Raw genomic sequence first — 19,886 nt, 5'->3', positions numbered from 1 at the left:
AACACATATCCACCTCCACAAAACACATATCCACCACCAAGGGCCTACAGGAATCCTTCAGGGCCAAGTTTCCGCGGAAATCAGGCTTTTAGGAACGAAAGGATGCAGAGGCCGAGAACATTCACTCCATTGGGAGAAACCTATACTACTTTGTTCCACAAGTTGAGGCAGATAGGCCTATTAAGTCCTGTTGAACCCAAATTGCCAAATCCCCTGCCCAAAAATCTGGACCACTCAGTAAGCTGTGAATATTGTTCGGGGGCTCCCAGCATGATACTAAGAAGTGTTGGAAGTTGAAGACCGTCGTACAAGATCTTATTGACACAAATAGGATCGAGGTTAAGGCACCAGAGGCACCCAACATCAATGAAAACCCGTTACCGGTGCACCATGAGGCCCACATGATCGAACTAGTGCATGAAGGAGGGAAACCTAAAACACCCTCACAAACGGTAATGATGATTCGTGCCAGTCCAAACGAAAAGTCGACCAGGGGAAAGGCAGTGGTACAGTTGGGAAAGGTAGATGACAAGCCATTTGTGGTAGTGGGGAAAAGTTCGTCTGTTGCTGCGAAGAAGCCAGAGTCAGTCAGGGTGGTGCTGCAGGGAGTATCAAGCACACCAGTGTTAGTAGTGAAGGGGGTCCACGTAGAACCAGTTGTTATCAGGCCAGTAATGCAGTTGCCGATAACAAGTGAGAAAGCTGTGTCGTGGAGCTACAGTCAAGTGACAAATGCATAAGGGGAAGGAGGTTATGGAAGAAGTATGCGAGGCCCAGGGGTTAACTCGTTCCGGAAGGTGTTTTGTTCCCGCAGAATTGAGAAGGGCCAATCCTGTAACAATAAAGAAACCAGTGATGGAGGAAGAAGCAGAGTAGTTTTTGAAGAATATGAAGGCACAAGACTACTCCATTGTAGAGCAGTTAAGGAAGACCCCAGCCCAGATTTAGTTGCTATCCTTGTTGACCCATTCAAGCGATTATTGTCAGGCATTAATGAAGATTCTGAACGAAGCCCATGTCCCGGACAAGCTCTCAGTGAACCATTTGGAGAAAATAGTGCACAAGATCTTCGAGGTAAACCGAGTGACATTCTCTGACGATGAGTTACCAGTAAAGGGTACAAAACACAACAGAGCACTCTACCTGACGGTGAAATGCGAAGAATCGGTGGTCACTCGAGTATTGATTGATAATGGGTCAAGTGCCAATATCTGTCCTTTGGACACTCTGAACAAACTGAAGGTTGCTGATTATAGGATCCACAGGAACAACGTTTGCGTCCGAGGTTTTGATGGGGGCGGTACTGATATAGTGGGTGATATCATACTGGAATTGACAATTGGTCCGGTCGAGTTCACATGGAATTTCAAGTGATAGATGTGGCGGTGTCGTATAATCTTTTGTTGGGACGACCCTGGATCCATGCAGCCAAAACAGTGCCTTCTACACTGCATCAAATAATCAAATTTGAATGGGATAGACAAGAGATTGTGGTACACGGGGATGACGGTACACATACCGTTAGCGATGCCATTGTGCCCTTCATAGAAACCGACGATGACAAGGGCCCATGGGTTTATCAGGTTTTTGATGCAGTCTCTGTAGACAAAATTCCTGAGGGTGGGGGCCTTCCACTTCCCAGAATCGCAGCTGCGACTTTCATGATAGCCTCGGAGATATTGAACAACGGGTTTGTACCAGGAAAAGGTTTGGGGATTGATCTGCAGGGAATGGTCCAACCAGTTTCTTTGCCCAAGAACCTGGATACTTTTGGGCTAGGATTCAAGCCTACCGCAGCGGATGTAAAGCAGGCCCGCAAGTTGAAGAAAAGAGTTTGGGTCCTTCCTAAGCTAATCCAGTGCCTATCCAGATCATTTGTCAGAGTAGGGTTCAGAAAGTTGTCGGTCCCGGAAGTTCTCGGACCCCTGATCGGGCCAGATGGAGATTTGAATGAGGGCTTTGAAAGAATGTTCATTGATGTCAACATGATAAAAGCTGGAGAGGGTTCCAGTAAGGCAGACATACAGTTTGTGGGGCCTAGGGCCAATGTCAACAATTGGACAGCTACTCCTCTTCCTACTCGGAGGGAGTCCTAGTAGTTGGCTCTGATTGTCCTTCTTGTTTTCTGGATTATTCCAGGGTTGTAATCCAGATTCCTTTTTATTTTTATTATTGCTCAACAAAGTGTGAAACCTTGTTATCCCATAATTCAATAAAATGAAAAGTTTCTTCTTCATTCCTTATTTTATTTTTTATTTTTTATTTTTGTTTCCTTCTTTTCTTTTTCTGAACAGTTCTTTTCATACTGGTTCTAACAACATGGCATTCACAACGGATATTCAACCTAGTCTAAAAGATCAATCTGATTCCGAACTAACTATACAAGAGGTCGATTATGATAATGAATCGAAATACGATGAGGATGAAGCCTTTGAAGAAATAAACAGAGAGCTAAGCCAGTTTGAAGAGAAATCCAAGCCCAACTTAAATGACACAGAAGCCATCAATTTAGGGGATGCAGACAGTATCAGGGAAACTAAAATAAACATCCACATTGCACCAAATATCAGGGAAGAACTAATCAAAACACTTATTGAGTTCAAAGATGTTTTTGCATGGTCGTATGATGACATGCCGAGATTAAGCATGGATTTAGTGGTTCACAAATTGCCCACTGACCCGGAATGCCCTCCCATCAAGCAGAAATTGAGGAAGTTCAAAACAGACATGAGTGTGAAGATTAAAGAAGAAGTAACCAAGTAGCTACAAGCAAAGGTTATTCGGGTCACTCGATATCCTGATTGGTTGGCTAATGTGGTGCCAGTGCCGAAGAAAGATGGGAAGATCAGAGTGTGTGTCGATTACCGCAATCTGAACAGGGTGAGTCCAAAGGACAACTTTCCTTTACCCAACATCCATATCTTGATCGACAATTGTGTCGGGCGTGAGATCGGATCTTTTGTAGATTGTTATGCTGGGTATCATCAGATTTTGATGGATGAAGAAGATGCGGAAAAGACGACATTCATTACGCCATGGAGGACTTATTGCTACCGGTTAATGCCATTTAGTCTGAAGAATGATGGGGCAACGTATATGAGAGCAATGACCACTGTGTTTTATGACATTATCCACAAAGAGATTGAGGTGTACGTGGACGATGTGATCATAAAGTCCAAGTGTCAGGAAGACCACGTAGCAGACCTAAGGAAGTTTTTTCAAATACTTTGAAGGTATGATATTAAGCTCAACCCGGCCAAATGTGCATTTGGTGTTCCATCTGGGAAGCTTTTGGGATTCATCGTCAGTCGGTGAGGTATTAAGTTGGACCCATCAAAGATCAAATCTATCCAAGATTTGCCACCGCCAGAAGAACAAGACAGAAGTAATGAGTCTATTGGGAAGGTTGAATTACATCAGCAGATTTATTGCTCAACTCACAGCAACTTGTGAACCTATCTTTCGGCTACTGAAGAAGGATGTCGCGATAGAATGGACGGCAGAATGTCTAGAGGCATTTGACCAGATCAAAGGATATTTATCAAATCCACCTATGTTGGTTCCACCTGAGCCGGGGAGACCGTTAATTCTTTATCTAACGGTCCTAGAGAATTCGTTTGGCTGCGTGCTGAGGCAACATGACATTACAGGAAGGAAGGAACAAGCCATCTATTATCTCAGCAAGAAGTTTACAGTATATGAGGTTAAGTACACTCAACTTGAGAAGACATGTTGCGCCCTAACTTGGGTGGCCCAAAAATTGAAGCATTATCTATCATCATATACTACTTATCTCATTTCGCACTTGGATCTACTAAAGTATATTTTCCAGAAGCCTATGCCCACAGGGAGGTTAGCGAAATGGCAAATATTACTCACGGAGTTTTGACATCGTCTATGTGACGAGGACGACCATGAAAGCCCAAGCACTGGCCGATCACTTGGCTGAGAATCCTGTTGATGAAGAATACGAGTCGTTGATGACGTATTTTCCTGACGAGGAAGTGATGCATATAGATGAGTTGGAATTACCTGAAGAACCAGGTTGGAAGCTTTTCTTTGATGGAGCTGCAACTGCGAAGGGAGTTGGAATAGGAGCGGTACTTATTTTTGAAACAGGACGTCATTATCCTGTTACAGCTCCGCTGCGTTTCTATTGTACCAACAACATGGCTGAGTATGAGGCATGCATTTTGGGTCTGCGACTAGCTGCAGACATGGATGTCCAGGATGTTTTGGTCTTGGGAGACTCGGACCTCCTGGTGCATCAGATTCAGGGTGAATGGGAAACACAGGATTTGAAGCTTATACCATATCGACAATGTTTGCACGATCTGAGCAAGCGATTTCGATTAGTGGAGTTCAGACACATCCCAAGAGTTCACAATAAGGTTGCCGATGTATTGGCCACTTTAGCATTGATGTTGCACCACCCAGACAAAATTCATGTTGACCCGTTGCACATCCAGGTTCGTGATCAGCATGCTTATTGCAACATGATAGAGGAAGAAGTGGATGGCAAGCCATGGTTTTATGACGTCAAGGAGTACCTCAGGATGGGGGTATACCCGGAGCAGGCCACCGGAGATCAAAAAAGAGCCATTCGGCGATTGGCAAGTGGATTCTTCCTCAGTAGAGGAGTGTTGTACAAAAGAACCCCAGATTTGGGATTGCTGAGATGTATAGATGTCAGTCAAGCCACGACAGTTATGACAGAGGTACATGCTGGAGTTTGTGGGCCACATATGAGTGGATATGTATTGGCGAAGAAGATTCTTCGAGCGGGGTACTATTGGCTCACTATGGAGCGTGATTGTATCAATTTCGTGCGAAAATCCATCAGTGTCAGATACACGGAGATTTGATTCATTCTTCGCCGACAGAATTGCATACAATGTCAGCACCATGGCCATTTGTTGCCTGGGGCATGGATGTCATTGGACCTATTTAGCCGGCAGCTACCAACGGTCATAGGTTCATTCTGGTTACCATCGACTATTTCACTAAATGGGTTGAAGTAAAACTTTCAAGTCGGTAACCAAGAAAGCAGTGGTGGATTTTGTTCACTCCCATATCATCTGTAAATTTGGAATCCCAAAGGTGATCATCACAGATAATGGTGCTAATCTTAACAGCAATTTGATGAAAGAGGTATGTCAGCAGTTTAAGATTACACACCGTAATTCCATACCATATCGTCCCAAGGCTTTTGGAGCAGTTGAAGCAGCCAACAAGAACATCAAGAAGATACTGAGGAAGATGGTAGAATGATCCAGACAATGGCATGAAAAATTACCATTTGCATTGTTGGGTTATCGCACCACTGTCCGTACTTTGGTAAGGGCAACTCCTTATTTATTGGTATATGGAACTGAAGCAGTAATACCGGCGGAAGTTGAAATTTCATCCCTTCGGATTGTCGCTGAGGCTGAGATTGATGATGACGAGTGGGTCAAAACCCGTTTGGAGCAGTTGAACTTGATTGATAAAAAGAGATTGGCAGTTGTGTGTCATGGCCAGTTATATCAAAAGAGAATGGTGAGAGCCTACAACAAGAAGGTGCGCCCCAGAAAATTTGAGGTGGGGCAGCAGGTGTTGAAACGAATCCTGCCACATCAAGCCGAAGCAAAAGGCAAGTTCGCCCCGAATTGGCAAGGACCATTCATTATAACCAGAGTGTTGCCCAATGGCGCTTTATGTTTAACAGATATCGACGGGAAATGCGTCGACATGGCTATCAATTCTGACGCAGTTAAGAGATATTATGTATGATTTCTTTTAATTGTAATTGTTGTTTGTTTGTGATTGGCATTTATCGGAGAATGAAATGACGGAGGCAATTCTTTCTTCTATCCAAACACTTTAACCTTTGCTTCCCCTTTTGAGCCTTATTTATTTTTTCACATCCCTCTTTTGGAATTAGTAATTAAAATGAAAGAAAAAAGAAAATGAAAAAAAAATAATAATAAAGGCAAACGAAAGTCACAAGAAAATAAAAGAATTGGGAACTACGTTTGACCTGATTCCTCAAAGAAGGATACGTAGGCGCCTCACGACTCGGTAATAGTGTACCAAAAAATAAATAATCCCCAAGCAAGAAAAATTGGGGCAGAAGTTGTGTTTATAATTTTGGGAAAGAAAGTTTGATTCCAAGAGTTGTAATGTTTTACCCATCAAAATTATTTTGAGCTTTTTGATACCCCTTTTCCTTTTAGCCAGACACGAAAACCCATGTTGATGTCCAAAAAAGACCTCCCGATCAGTATCCGAGAAGTGCCAAGTCATGCAAACGGAAGTCGGGAATAACACTCTGATCCCCAATAGAAAGGAAGATCATAAGCTGGAAATGAATTGATAGTCGAAAAGAATCCCTAGCAAAGAGAGTCATATCGACAACACTCCAATCCCAGCTGAAAAATAAAATAAAATGAGAGAGTCTTATCGGTAAAAACCTTCACAGGTACCATGAGGCGACGGGAGTTGAGAGAAATGAGAGAGTCTTATTAGTGAAAACCCCTCGAAGGGCACTATGAGGCGACAAGTCAAGATTGGCGGAAAGGGTCCACATTTGGCAAAGAGTTGAGTATTTATTTATCCCCAGCAAGATGAGGCCATCCGAAAGATTGATTGATACGAATAGACTGGGTTGATCAATCCGGAATGCACGACATGATCTTTGGGATTGGTTATATCATTTAGAGAAGTTCTTTTCTTTCCTTTTTCCCATCATTTGTTCAGAAAGACTTCTTCTTTTTCGATCTTTTGAAATTATCACTTTTTCATTTCTTGGTTTAAAAAACTTTACCTCCCCAGCAGTTTGTTTTTGAAAAAGATTTTTAGAGCTTACTACCAGTGGCCAAAATGGTGCAAAGCAAAATGCGAATAGGACAGGCCAAAGATAAGGCGACAAAGCGAAAAGAAGTTTATCGCAAGACCAAATGACGAATGGGTCTAGATCCCAAGAGGACCAAATTTCCAAGGGAAGTCAGAGAAAAACATAAATAACAACAGTTAAAAAGTTATGGATCAAATTCCAAGAGGATCCCCAGCAGATTTACAAGATACAGGAACAACTCCGACAGATTCTCGACCAAGCTCCACAATGGTCGGACAACACAGAGCGGGGAAGGAAGAGAAACGAAAACCATCCCCAGTAGGAATATCAGCCCCAGCAAACAATATCATCCCCAGCAAGTTTTATAGCAAAGCAGGGAAAAGCCATCCCCAGCAGAAGTGGCACGACCACTCGCCCCGTTTTAAACTAACAAATTTTTCTTTGATTTAAAGCAGGGGAAGGAAATATTATTGACAGCAGGAAGACAGAGTCACAAAGAAGATTATCAAACTGGGGCAGAAAATTTTCTCTCATTACGAAAATTTTCTTGAAATCAGATAGCCATTTGGGAAAGAGAGAAGATAACACAAGTTTTGAAGGAAGTAAAATCCCCAGCAGTATACGAGAAGGGAGATACAAGTTTTAAAATAAAAGCAATCTTGGAAAAAGCAAGATAACCCAAAGTTTTAAAAGTAATGTCCTTTGAATCAATATCATCCCCACCATTGTTAAAAGGAGGAAGATAATTCCCCAGCAGTGTTATTGCCGGCAAGTTTCAGGGAAGTGAAAGCGCCAGCTTTAAAGGAAATAGTCTTTGAAGAAGAAAAATAACATATTGGTGAAATAAAATATCGGTGTTATCCCCAGCAATTTTCAGAGGAATAAAACACCAGTTATTTTTAAAGTTGTTGTTGAAGTCAGGAGCCCGCCTGGAGAATGGAGGCTGAATTATTTTTAAGTTGTTGTTGAAGTCAGGAGCCCGCCTGGAGAATGGAGGTCGATTTATTTTCAAAGTTGCTATGGAAGTCAGGAGCCCGCCTAGAGAATGGAGGCTGACATTTTTAAGAAGTTGTTGAAATCAGGAGCCTGCCTGGAGAATGGAGGCTGACATTTTTAAGAAGTTGTTGAAATCAGGAGCCCGCCTGGAGAATGGAGGTGTTACATTTAAAAAGTTGGAGAAGTCAGGAGCCCGCTTGGAGAATGGAGGCCGAATTATTTTCAAAGTTGTTGAAGTCAGGAGCCCGCCTAGAGAATGGAGGCTGAATTATTTTGAGAAAGTTGTTGAAGTCAGGAGCCCGCCTGTAGAATGGAGGTTGTTAAATTTTAATTTGGAGTCAGGAGCCCGCCTGTAGAACGGAGGTTGTTTATTTTAAAAAGTTGAAGAAGTCAGGAGCCCGCCTGTAGAATGGAGGTTGTTAAATTTTAATTTAGAGTCAGGAGCCCGCCTGGAGAATGGAGGCCGAATTATTTTCAAAAGTTGTTGAAGTCAGGAGCCCGCCTGGAGAATGTAGGCTGAATTATTTTGAGAAAGTTGTTGAAGTCAGGAGCCCGCCTGTAGAATGGAGGTTGTTAAATTTTAATTTGGAGTTAGGAGCCCGCCTGTAGAACGGAGGTTGTTATATTCTAAGATTGGAGAAGTCAGGAGCCCGCCTGTAGAACGGAGGTTGTTATATTCTAAGTCGGAGAAGTCAGGAGCCCGCCTGTAGAATGGAGGTTGTTAAATTTTAATTTGGAGTCAGGAGCTCGCCTATAGAACGGAGGTTGTTATATTTTTAAATTATGGAAGAAGTCAGGATCCCGCCTGGAGAATGGAGGTTGTGTCATCTTTCAAAAGTCAAGTTGGAGTCAAGAGTCCGCCTGCAGAACAGAGGAATATATTTCAAGATCAAATCAGAAGTCAGTAATGAGGAGGGTTACAACAAAAATCCCCAGCATAACAAGCTTTAATGTAGGAAGCAGCGTTCCTAGCAGACAGCGGAATGATAAAACTTGTGTTCAGAAAAGCAAAAGGCCAGTGTCATCCCCAACAGTTTTCGAAATAAAAGTACCAGAGGAAACACAAGCCGACAAGAAAGCAAGGCAACCAGAGCAAGTGGAAGATAGATAAGATTTTGTAATTCCTAGTTTAGTCTAGCTTCTTATTTTCTTTTGGCACGGTGTAATAAGGAGATCGAAAAGCAGTAGCAACAACATGTAGCAGCAGTAACAGCAAAATTGTAGTTCCATGGTAGTCCCAGCTACCAAAACTTCCCGAACTACATTTACCTGATTCCCTTTTAGCCAGGGATATGTAGGAAACCTTTGAAGCGATGGTCCGGTCAAATATTTAAAAAAAACGCTTCACACGGAGTATTCCAACGGGCAAAAAATCGCTCGTATCAGCTCACTTTATCTTTGCACGAAAACCCTTCGTGTTTTCGGACAGAGAGGGGCAGCTGTGAGCACGTGATTTTTGCTTCACGAAAACTACTCCAAAAGAAATCAAAAAATAAAACAAAATTTCCTTATGCACAATTTTTAGAATTTGCGTGACATTTTTGATAATTATTTTGTCCATAAATGTTTATCTTGTTGTAATTAATTAAAAATACGTGGAATGTGCATTTAGGAATTAATTAAACCATAATTTGGTTTTAAAAGAGGAAAATCACAAAAATATGCATTTAGTCTATTTTTCGTCATTTAAATGTGCCATCGTGTGATTTTATTTTTAATTAAATGTTTTAACTTGTGTATTAATTGTTTTTAAGGGTTGATTAATATATTGTAAGGTTAATTTTGATTTCACAATTTAATGTAGAATTTTTTGTTAATTAGGAATTAAAATAAGGAAAAAGAAGAAGAAAAGAATGAAAAAATGAAGAAAACTCGGATTGGGCCAAAAGTTTAAAATGAAATTGGGCCCAAATAAATACCAATGCACGACCCAGTCCACTTCCTGGTCTCAGATAACCGACGCCGTATTGGCGTCTCAAATTTGAGTCGTTGATCAAACTGATCGAACGATCCAGTTCAGCCCCTACATAGTTGAAACGGCGTCGTTTCAGGCATGTCGATCTAAGCCGTCCATCTCCATTGATCCAACGGTCCCAAGCTTCCCTCACAACCCGGTCCATTTCGACCCGGGTCGACCTAGTATCTGAATGAGACCAAACGATAAAGTCCCCCTTAAGTGAATTGATCCAGGCCGTTGATCGTGATTGATCCAACGGCCAAGATCAAACCACCCCTCCCCTATATAAACTTAATCTCCTACCCCAGCCCCCCCAAACCAAACTCCCCCCCATTCCCTGTTTATCGTCTCTCTAACTCAGAGACGAGCCATACCAAACCCAGCCACCTTAGGTTATCTCCGCCTAAAACCTGGTGGCAACAACGTCGCCGGTCACCAAACCAACACCCTAAGACCACCTAATCACCCTCAATCCAAATCTGGTAACCGTTTAGCTCGAATCTTCCTGGAACTTCTCGAATATTCATTTGAAGATTCGAGCCAAACATGAACCTACCCCAACCGGCCCCAAACTTACACCACATCACCCCCTGGCCTCCCTCATACCCTAAATACCTTTGGTTCCGTTCGAATCTGGCTAGAAACACTCGAGCCCCAAATCGAGCCCAAGAACCCTAAAAACCCCAAGCCTGGAATTCTGTCCAAATTAATGAGGTTTTGGGTGTTCAATGGACCTTAGTCGAAGTGTTCTCAGTTGAGAACACTCGATTAAGGTCCGTTCGACCTCAAAAAAAAGGTACGAGTCAGAGTTCAAGTTAGGATTGTCCAGGTCCCGAATTTCTTGAGGTATTTTCCATTTCCTATTTGTCCCAGTTTGTGTTTGCTTATTCTGTTTATCTGTTTAGTTTAATTTTATTGATTTTTCCATTCTTTATCAATTCATCTTCTCATCCCAAGTGACCTTTTTATTTGGTCGATTTTTCTTTTGTTGATTAAATTGTACCTATCATAAACTACACATTCGATTTGATTAATGTCGTCGAATAATTAGTTTCATAAGTCCCATGTTTTGTACACAGCCATGAATCACCCTGTTTGTATGTTTGATTCTGTTTGTTGTTACCAATTGCGTATGTATAATCGATTAATAAGTTGCGTTGATTAATTAGTTTCCTGTTAGTCCCTGTTTCTGTCAATACCACTGAAATTACCCGTGAATTACCTGATTCTCTGTGTGTGATTGTTTAGTGTCAATTGTAATACGTAATCGATTAATTAAGCTTCGTTGATTAGGTCGTTCGTATAGTTTGAATCATTTGGCATTCTGTTGTTTATAGTTTTCAATTGTTAGTTGTCCGATTAATTAAGATTATGTTTGATTATAAGCATTGTTCTGAATCATTGAAACTCTTGTATCTGATGTATTGTTCTGCCTTAAAATTTAGGAATTGGTTTATAGCTGTAGTAATTTAGGTGATCATATGGGAATTAGTTTAGTCAAATGATTAACTTCTCCTCCTTAGGTGAGTTGGTACAGCTGATGGGCAGTAATATTAAGGGGTTTCAGGGGTAATTTGGGAATGAAACAGTAGGAATAATATGTTAATGTTAGTGTTTTGTTAGTGGGATGTTAGTGTTTTTAAATTAATGTGGTAATGGGGAACAAAAGGGAATGAGGGGCTGAAAATAAGGAAAAGCTTCCTTAGTGGATTTTAAGTGGAAAATTCAGATTTTAGTGGAAAAAATGGGGCAAGGCAATAAGAAAAGGGTCGGGCAGTAGGTTTAAGAGGGGGAAGACTTGTATAAAAGGGGGTTGAGGCAGGAGAAAAAAAGGGGACTAAGAAAAAAAGAGACAGAAGAAGACTGAAAAGCTATCTCCTGAAAAATACTAGAGAGGAATTTTGGAGAGTTTAAGAGTGAATGAAAGCTGAACTTTGAAGAAAGAGAAAACATTCATAGTTCAAGTTAAAAACCTGCTGGATTTTATCATCAGAATTCAGTAATTTTAGAGTTGAATAGGCTGAATTTTAAACACCTAAAAAGTTCAGTAGTTGGAGAAAGTTAAAAGAGAGGGTTGAGAGATAAAAAAAAAACTGAAAAGTGAAGTCTTTCTTCCACTGTTAAAAATTAGTGCCAGTTTGCTACTGTATCATTGAAGCTTCAAGCTTTTTTTCTTTGAGTGTTTGAAAACCAGAAAATCTACTGTTCTATCGCATTTCTGAATACATTATGTCTCTGCATGTGATTGCTGGTGGTATTTCTAGTTTTATTCCTGGGTTTCTGGTGTATCTGTGTTGCTGTTTGGTACTTTTGAAATTGCAACTTGTGGTCCTGAGTTTGCTGTTGGTTAAACAAAATTGTTCCATTGGTTGTTTGCTGGATTTCTGCTGGTTTTAATCTGTTTCTGGGTTGTTGTTGTTGTTGTTGTTGTATGTTACTGCATTTCTGCTGATTTTCCTTTTCTTTTGCTTCCAATATCAGGTACACTTTCGAATCAATACTGATGTGGCTATGAGATGTGAAAATGAAATGAAATGCTAGGGTGTTTGATGAATTAGTGTTGTATCTATAGTTTAATAAGATATGCGACAAGTATTTATATAGTTTAGTTTTATAACTCAACTGGAATGCATGACGTAGTCTTGTATTTAACTGGAACTGTTTGGTTTTCAAACTATAGTTTGTAGTTGTCAATTATAGATTCCATGTAGTTAAATATGTAATTTGTAGAATGAACAAATAAGTTAAGGGATTAGTTGCCATATTTCATCTCCAGCTTTCTTTTGTATTTGAGGCAGATTTTAAATAGGCAGTGTTTGATTCAGTTAGGCAGCATATAGGCCAATATTCGAATCTGTGTTGATAACATTTCCTAGCCGTTAATTCCAATAGTTTAAATCAATTTTAGGAATGTTAGTTTTAAATCAATTTGGAGAATGGTCAGTTTGTCTTGAATATCTTGACAATTTTGTATGCATTTTGTAATTTCAGCTTTAGTAGTTCACTTATAGAATAAAGGCACGAAACATTTCTCCATTTTTACGAGTTCGAGTGTAAATTACCGTTATCATCTACTGTAATCCAATAACTACTTGTCAAGCATGTAATTAATTAAGACTTTTCTCGTTTCTTTTAGAGACAAACTTAATAGAAATGTAGTCACTTTAGGATTGCCCTTTAAAAATAAATGAGACGAGCCTCGACAAATAAAACGCAAGCTGCGGGGCCCTCAATAATTGGTTAATAATTGTATAGACTTCGGGATCGGCCGTTTAGAAAATTTTACGACTTTACCCAAAATAATGATACGCTAGTCGCTTTAGGCGCGCCTTTAACAATTTACTTTCTTAAACTCGGGTGCACATTTATGTGACCCAAATCCAAATCTCAACAGAGTCAAAATGTGTCGATAACCACGGGTACATTGATGTGACGTGGTTCGAGATGTATTTTCACAATGTTGTAATTCTCGATAAAAATAATAATAATGATAAAAGCGGTTAAAAGTTAAAATTCGCACATATGTTCATAATTGTATTAAATCAGATAATCAAGCCGAATATGACAGTTGAGCGACCGTGATAGAACCACGGAACTCGGGAATGCCTAGCACCTTCTCCCGGGTTAACAGAATTTCTTATCCGGATTTCTGGTGCGCAGACTGTTAAACAGAGTCATTCTTTTCCTCGATTTGGGATTCAACCGGTGACTTGGGACACCATAAATCTCCCAAGTGGCGACTCTGAAAATAAATAAATAAATCTCATTTCGATTGTCCTTTAATTGGAAAGACTCCCTTCTGTGCCCCTTTGCGGGGTAGCGGGCCGAAAAAGGAGGTGTGACAACAACTGTTAGAAAAGATGTTGAAAATAGGAGAGCTGCACATTTTTAGTTAAGAAAAAATGCCATATCCCCTAAATACATGCTCACATATTCCCTCACACCCCTCTAATTTTTTTCTCTCATAACAGCACACCCTTATGTTATATATAGAGACCTCATGCATTCTATATAAGGGACATTGATCACTGCATTAAGAGAAGAATAGAAACATATGAAATTCTGCATTTTAAAGAGTAAATTCCCCTCATTTTGACACTGTATTCTTGCTGCACCTTTAAGAAAATTCCATCTCCTCTCAACATTGATATTTTGCATTCTCCATAGAAACACACTTGTTCATTTTATATTCTCTAAAAGGAGCTCTTGAGTTTTCATTTGCTGGTGAATTTGCTGATTTGCTGCATAATTTGAGTGCTGATTTGCTGGTTCCAATTCTTACTCCAGCTTGTTTCAAGTTTAAGTACACAAATATGCGCTTGTACGATTTTGAATTTTAGCTTAATTAGAATTCTTTGCTTCTTTCATGAAATACAAGTGCAGTGTTGTGTTCACTTGTTTGCCTATGTTTTCAGGGTGTTTTGAAATGTTTGGAAATGTTTAAGTGGTAACAAAGTGTTACGAAGTACAATCCAATAAGGAATGTTTGCTTAAATTAGTTTTTTCTTTCTCTTTTCATGTAACGACCCGACCGGTCGTTCCATGAGTTACCGCTCTGTTTCTCCCATTTTTACTTCTTACTACTTTGTTCAGCTGTATTAAGTATTGTCGGGTTGGTTGGCTCGGGTTAGGAGAGGCTTTGGTAAGGTTTGAGACACCTAATATCTTTCGAGTGAGCTTAAGTTCGAAAAGTCAATCGGATGTTGAATTATGTGATAAAGGGCTCGGATGTGAGTTCCGATGATTCGGATAGTTTCAGGAGGTGATTTGGGACTTAGAAGTGTGATCGGAATGCGTTTTGGAGGCCCGGAGTAGATTTAGGCTTGAATTGGCGAAATTAGAATTTTGGCGTTTTCTAGTTGATAGGTGAGATTTTGATATAGGAGTCAGAATGGAATTTCGGGAGTTCCGGTAGGTCCGTTGTATCATTTTAGAAGTGTGTGCAAAATTTCAGGTCATTCGGACGTGGTTTGATAGACTTTTTGATCGAAAGCGGAATTTGAAAGTTTTTGGAATTCTTAGGCTTGAATCCAACGAAAATTTGGTGTTTTGATGTTGTTTTGAGCGTTCCGAAGGTTGGAAAAAGTTTTAATGATGTTATGGGATAGGTTGGCATATTTGGTTGTGGACCCGAGGGCCTCGGATGAGTTTCGGATGGTTGAACGGATCATTTCAAGTTGAAAAAGATTTGCAGAAAATCTATTGTGAGTGTTGCAGACTTTTGGCCTTCGCGTTCGCAAGTGGGTCCTCGCGTTCGTGAAGAGTTAGGATGAGAGGCAGGAGGTTTGGCCTTCGCGTCTGCGATGGAGGTCCCGCATTCGCAAAGGGTTGGGGTCAGTGAGCTTCGCGTTCGCGGGTGTGGGGTCGTGTTCGTGATGAGTGGGAAGGCTGAGGCTTCGCGTCCGCGTACGGGGTGTCGCGTTCGCGATGAAGGAAAAGTGGTCGACGCCAGGTTGTGCTTCGCGAACACGAGGCATTGACCACGTTCGCGAAGAAGAGGTTTTAAGTGTTAGGCAGAATGTTTTAAAAGATCAATTCCGCGATTTTTAGCCTAAGTTTCACCATTGTTGGGCGATTTTAGAGCTTTTTGATGAAGATTGAAGAGGGAATCAAGGGGAAACACTTGGAGGTAAGATTTATGGACTTAATACTCAATACTAATGTGTTTTATACCTAATTAATCATGGAATTTGTAGAATTTAAGCCTAAATATTGAAGAACTAGGGCTTGTAATTGGAGACCAAAAATTAGGGATTTGAGGGGTCATTTGTGGTTGGATTTTGGTACTTTTGATATGAATAAACTCGGAGAGTGATAAGGATTTTATTAATGTAATTTTTATCGGATTCTGAGACGTGGTCCCGGGGGTCGGGTTTGGTCAATTTCAGGGCTTGTATTGTAATTTGATTGCTTTCGAGTAGGATTTGCCCCCTTAGCATATTTTGATGGTTATGTACTGATTTTGGTTAGATTTGGAGCATCCGGAGGCCGTTTCGAGAGGCAAAGGCATCACGCACTAGAGTTTGGACTGGATAGAGGTGAGTAATGATTGTAAATATTGTCCTGAGGGTATGAAACCCCGGATTTCACATTGTTGTGCTATGTTGAGGTGACACACACGCTAGATAACGAGCGCGAGGTCGTGCACTGTTGGGGATTGAGATTTAGTCCGTCTCGAATGATTGTTTTACTACGTATTTGATTGAAAGTTGTTTGTTATCATCATGTTTTGGGCTGAATGTCATAGTTGGGCCTCGTGCCAACTGTTTTGGACCCTTCGGGGATTTTTACTACTATTCCTCACTGTTTTGACTTTATACTTGTACTCAGTCACGCTATATTATACGGTTTTTATAACTCAGCCATGTTTACTCTGTTTTGTCATATTAAATGATATCTTGAGCTGATCATCATATTTTACTAAGCCCGAGTGGTTTTTTGTTTTAGAGATTTCTAACTGAGTAGGGGTGTGGGCCTGTGTTGTGAGGTCATTATGGGAGTGGGCTGCGCACCGAAGCGATATTGTGCTGATTCATGATTATGAGGCCGAGGACCTGAGTTATACGCCACAAGGTGGCTTGATATAAGGCTAAGAGCTTGTTGATTATGCCACGGGATGGCTTGATATTGTGATTGGGTTGTAAAGGGCCCCTTCCGGATTCTGTACACCCCCAGTGAGCGCGGGTACCCAGTTTGTGATGTGATATAGCCCGAAGGGCTGATGTTATTTTGTGTTATTGCCCGAGGGGCTAATACGAGTGATTGTGAGATAGTCCGAGGGGCTGATTCTGTTGGTTTTTGCCCGATAAGCTGATTTTATGTGTTTATCTTTTCTCACTATTTTTCATTCACTCTTTTAACTGTTAAAAGATATTTTAAAGAATCTTATATTGAACTAAGGTATTTTTACAAGTTTTCACTGTTTTATTGCATTGTATTGGTTTTACGCTGCATCTTTAGAGCATTTTGCTGTGTTTTACGTGTTTTCTTATCGCTCAGCTGCCTTTACTTTTATTACTCACTGAGTTGGCATACTCACATTATTCCTTGCACCCTATGTGTAGATTCAGGAGCTTCGGATCCCGCTAGCGAGAGTTGATTGCTTCCAGCAGGCTGTTCGGAGTTCACTAGGTAGCTGCTCGGCATTCGCAGCCCAGTGCTTCTCTCTCTTATCTTACTTTCCTTTCTATTAGTTCTGTAATAAACTGCATAGTCTCTTTCATTCTCTTAATCAGATGTTTAGATGCTCATGACTGGTGACACCCCGATGTCGGCTGTGTTTATTTCCGCATTTGTTCTGTTTTACTCTATTTTGGGATTTATCACTTATTAATGACTTAAATTGAATTAATATAACTATTTAAATGGATTGGGGATTTGTGTCGGTTGGTCTTGTTTCACGTTGGGCGCCATCACGACGAGTCCAGGTTTAGGGTCATGACATTTCATTTACTGTTATTTGTCGTATAATCATTTCAGGCTTAACTAGAATTCTCTAAATACGAATGTGATCCAATTGGTTGAATGCCTGGATGCTCAGTCATGGCAATATTAAGGTGGTCTGTTTGTAAGCATGAATATGTAACAACTTCACTGTTTGTTATTAAAAAATATTTTACCACGTGATGACGAAAAGGCAGGGAGCTTCATGAGTAGGTGTTTAAGTATGGCCTAAGAAAGTTTAGAGAATGTTTGTAACTTGCTGGAATAGTTTGGTACAGAGATAACGAATGAATTTCTTTCTTGATATTTTTTTGGATTTCCAATAACTTCTATGATGTGGTCCATGCTATTGTAAAATGTTGCGAGCCTGTTATTTAGAATTAATGCGCAAAAACGTATGAGATTGGAAATAACATGAGTGTTTGTGTAGCTTTTCAATGAAGTTACATCTGATAATTAGCTAGATGCAAGGATTATATAATACTAAGTTTATTTTTGTTTGTGATTAAAATTGTGTAAATTCAATTAAGCTATCCAGTTTGTATAGTTTTGATCCTTAAGTTTGGGTATCTAGAATGGTATTTGTTTGAATGGTTATGATTCTATCATCGTAGGTGATCTTTCATATCGTTAATAAGCTATAAATTTGTAAAGAATCATATAAGATTGTAGGCTAGTGGGGTCGTTGATCCCACAACATTAAGCCCAATAATAAGGTAGTTGAAGTTATGTATAATAAATGAGTTCACATGGGCTCAACTACCTTGGGTTTATATGAGCTTTTGGGGAGTTACAGTAATTACAAGCTTACCATAGTGACTTGGCTTTGCGGTGGGTTCTCCATGGACAATGCCACCTCAAATCGTTTTTTTAGTCTTCATCATTTACTCGAGCTATGGGTTGGCCCAAAATTTGTGGCCCATTTAGGAGCCTTAATGATCCATAAACTCTTAAAAGCTAGCATAAGGAGCCTAATTGTGTTATTTTGACCCAAATGACTCATTGTGAGCATAAACTACATTTTTCCTTTTAAATAGTCGAAACTAACTGATGTCAATGAGGATCTTAGTCACGTATCACCCAAAAGTAGTATCCCAATTGTTAATAGCTTGTTTTCTTAGCCTATAAATCATACTCTCATATATAGTCTCAGTCTTTTGAAAATTAGCTAACCCTTGAACATCGTAGTTTGCTTTAGGAACAATTATAACCCATTATCGTGATTAGGTATATGTTTGCGTAATATAATTATGATTTTATAAATTAAATCAAAGTATGCGTTCGCGCAACTTTGGGTGGAACAATCTTATTAATAAAATGTGATAAATTGTGTACACGTACGCGTGACATGATTTAAGCCCCCCCAAAAATAAAACAAATTTATGCACATGTGATCTGTTTCAAAGATAAATCCATAAAATACCATAATTAAAAACGGTAAAAGGATAAAAGTACATAGGTTCTAAAAATGAGTAATTAAAAAATTTAATTAAGTCGGGTATGATTAAAGCGACCGTGTTAAAACCACAAAATCCGAGAATGCCTAACACCTTCTTCCAGTTTAACAGAATTTCTTATCCTGTCATTTGGTGTTCGCAGACTTTAAACAGAGTCAAATTTTCTCAATTTGAGATTTAAAATAAATCGGTGACTTGAGACACCGTAAATTATTCCAAGCGGTGACTCTAAATTAAATAAATAATCTCATTTCGAATAATGTCACTTCAATTGGAAAAACTCTCTATTCCTTCAGAAAAAATGAGGTGTGACAGGGTTTAGATATATACTTACCATACCTGATTAGTAGGTTTTGGGAACAGTCACTCGCCCCTCCCAAAGTAGGGGCAAAGTTGCATACATCCTACCCTTCTAGGCCGCATTTGTGAAATTTTCACCAGATTGTTATTTTACTTAATTAGTAGGTTGTTAAAGAATCCTATCTTAATGTACTGCTAAATGGATGGATCTTATCAATGCACATGAATAATATATCATAGATTGAACCGCCGAATTAGGAAAACTAGGTGCTATCATAAAGCTTTGTATCGTCTAAGTTCACGAGTTGGAGATAAGAGGACTTGAACCGCTGACATCCGACGCAGGGAAAACCACCGCCGAATCATGAAAATTAGGTGTTATCATAAAGCTTTGTATCAGCTAAGTTCACGAGTTGAAGATAAACGGACTTAAATTGCTGACATCTGTCGTAGGGTAAACTACCGCCTCTCAGGTCCCACGACCGATTCTACCATAGATTTAAGATTTTTTTGGTTCTCCAGATGTTTGGGCCGATAAGATAGACTCGTGCCCCGAAAATCTAATTTTGGTAATGCGCTTTCTATTAAAGACGATTCATAACTTAAAATTTGAACTCGAAACCTCTAGTTAAAGATATAATAATACTTACTATTCCTTGTGTGTTACTCTAGTCGAGTACATTGCAATTTCAAGATGAAACTACATTTTTTCTAATCCAAAACTTGTTGGAGAATATTAAACTTCGCAGATCGCCCAATTTTGCCCCAATCAGGTTTGACTTGGCCCTATAAATGGCTGATACGTATTGGCCCAACCTACCTTTTATAGGGCTTTTGTTGAATGAGCCAATTAACCAAATGAGCGCTTGTCAATTTTTCTGTAAATATTTCGCGTGGT

The sequence above is a fragment of the Nicotiana tabacum genome, chromosome 7, assembly GCF_000715075.1.
Source record: "Nicotiana tabacum cultivar K326 chromosome 7, ASM71507v2, whole genome shotgun sequence".
Lineage (NCBI taxonomy): Eukaryota > Viridiplantae > Streptophyta > Magnoliopsida > Solanales > Solanaceae > Nicotiana > Nicotiana tabacum.
The sequence above is the reverse complement of the archived record's forward strand: the minus strand, read 5'-3'. Positions refer to the sequence as shown.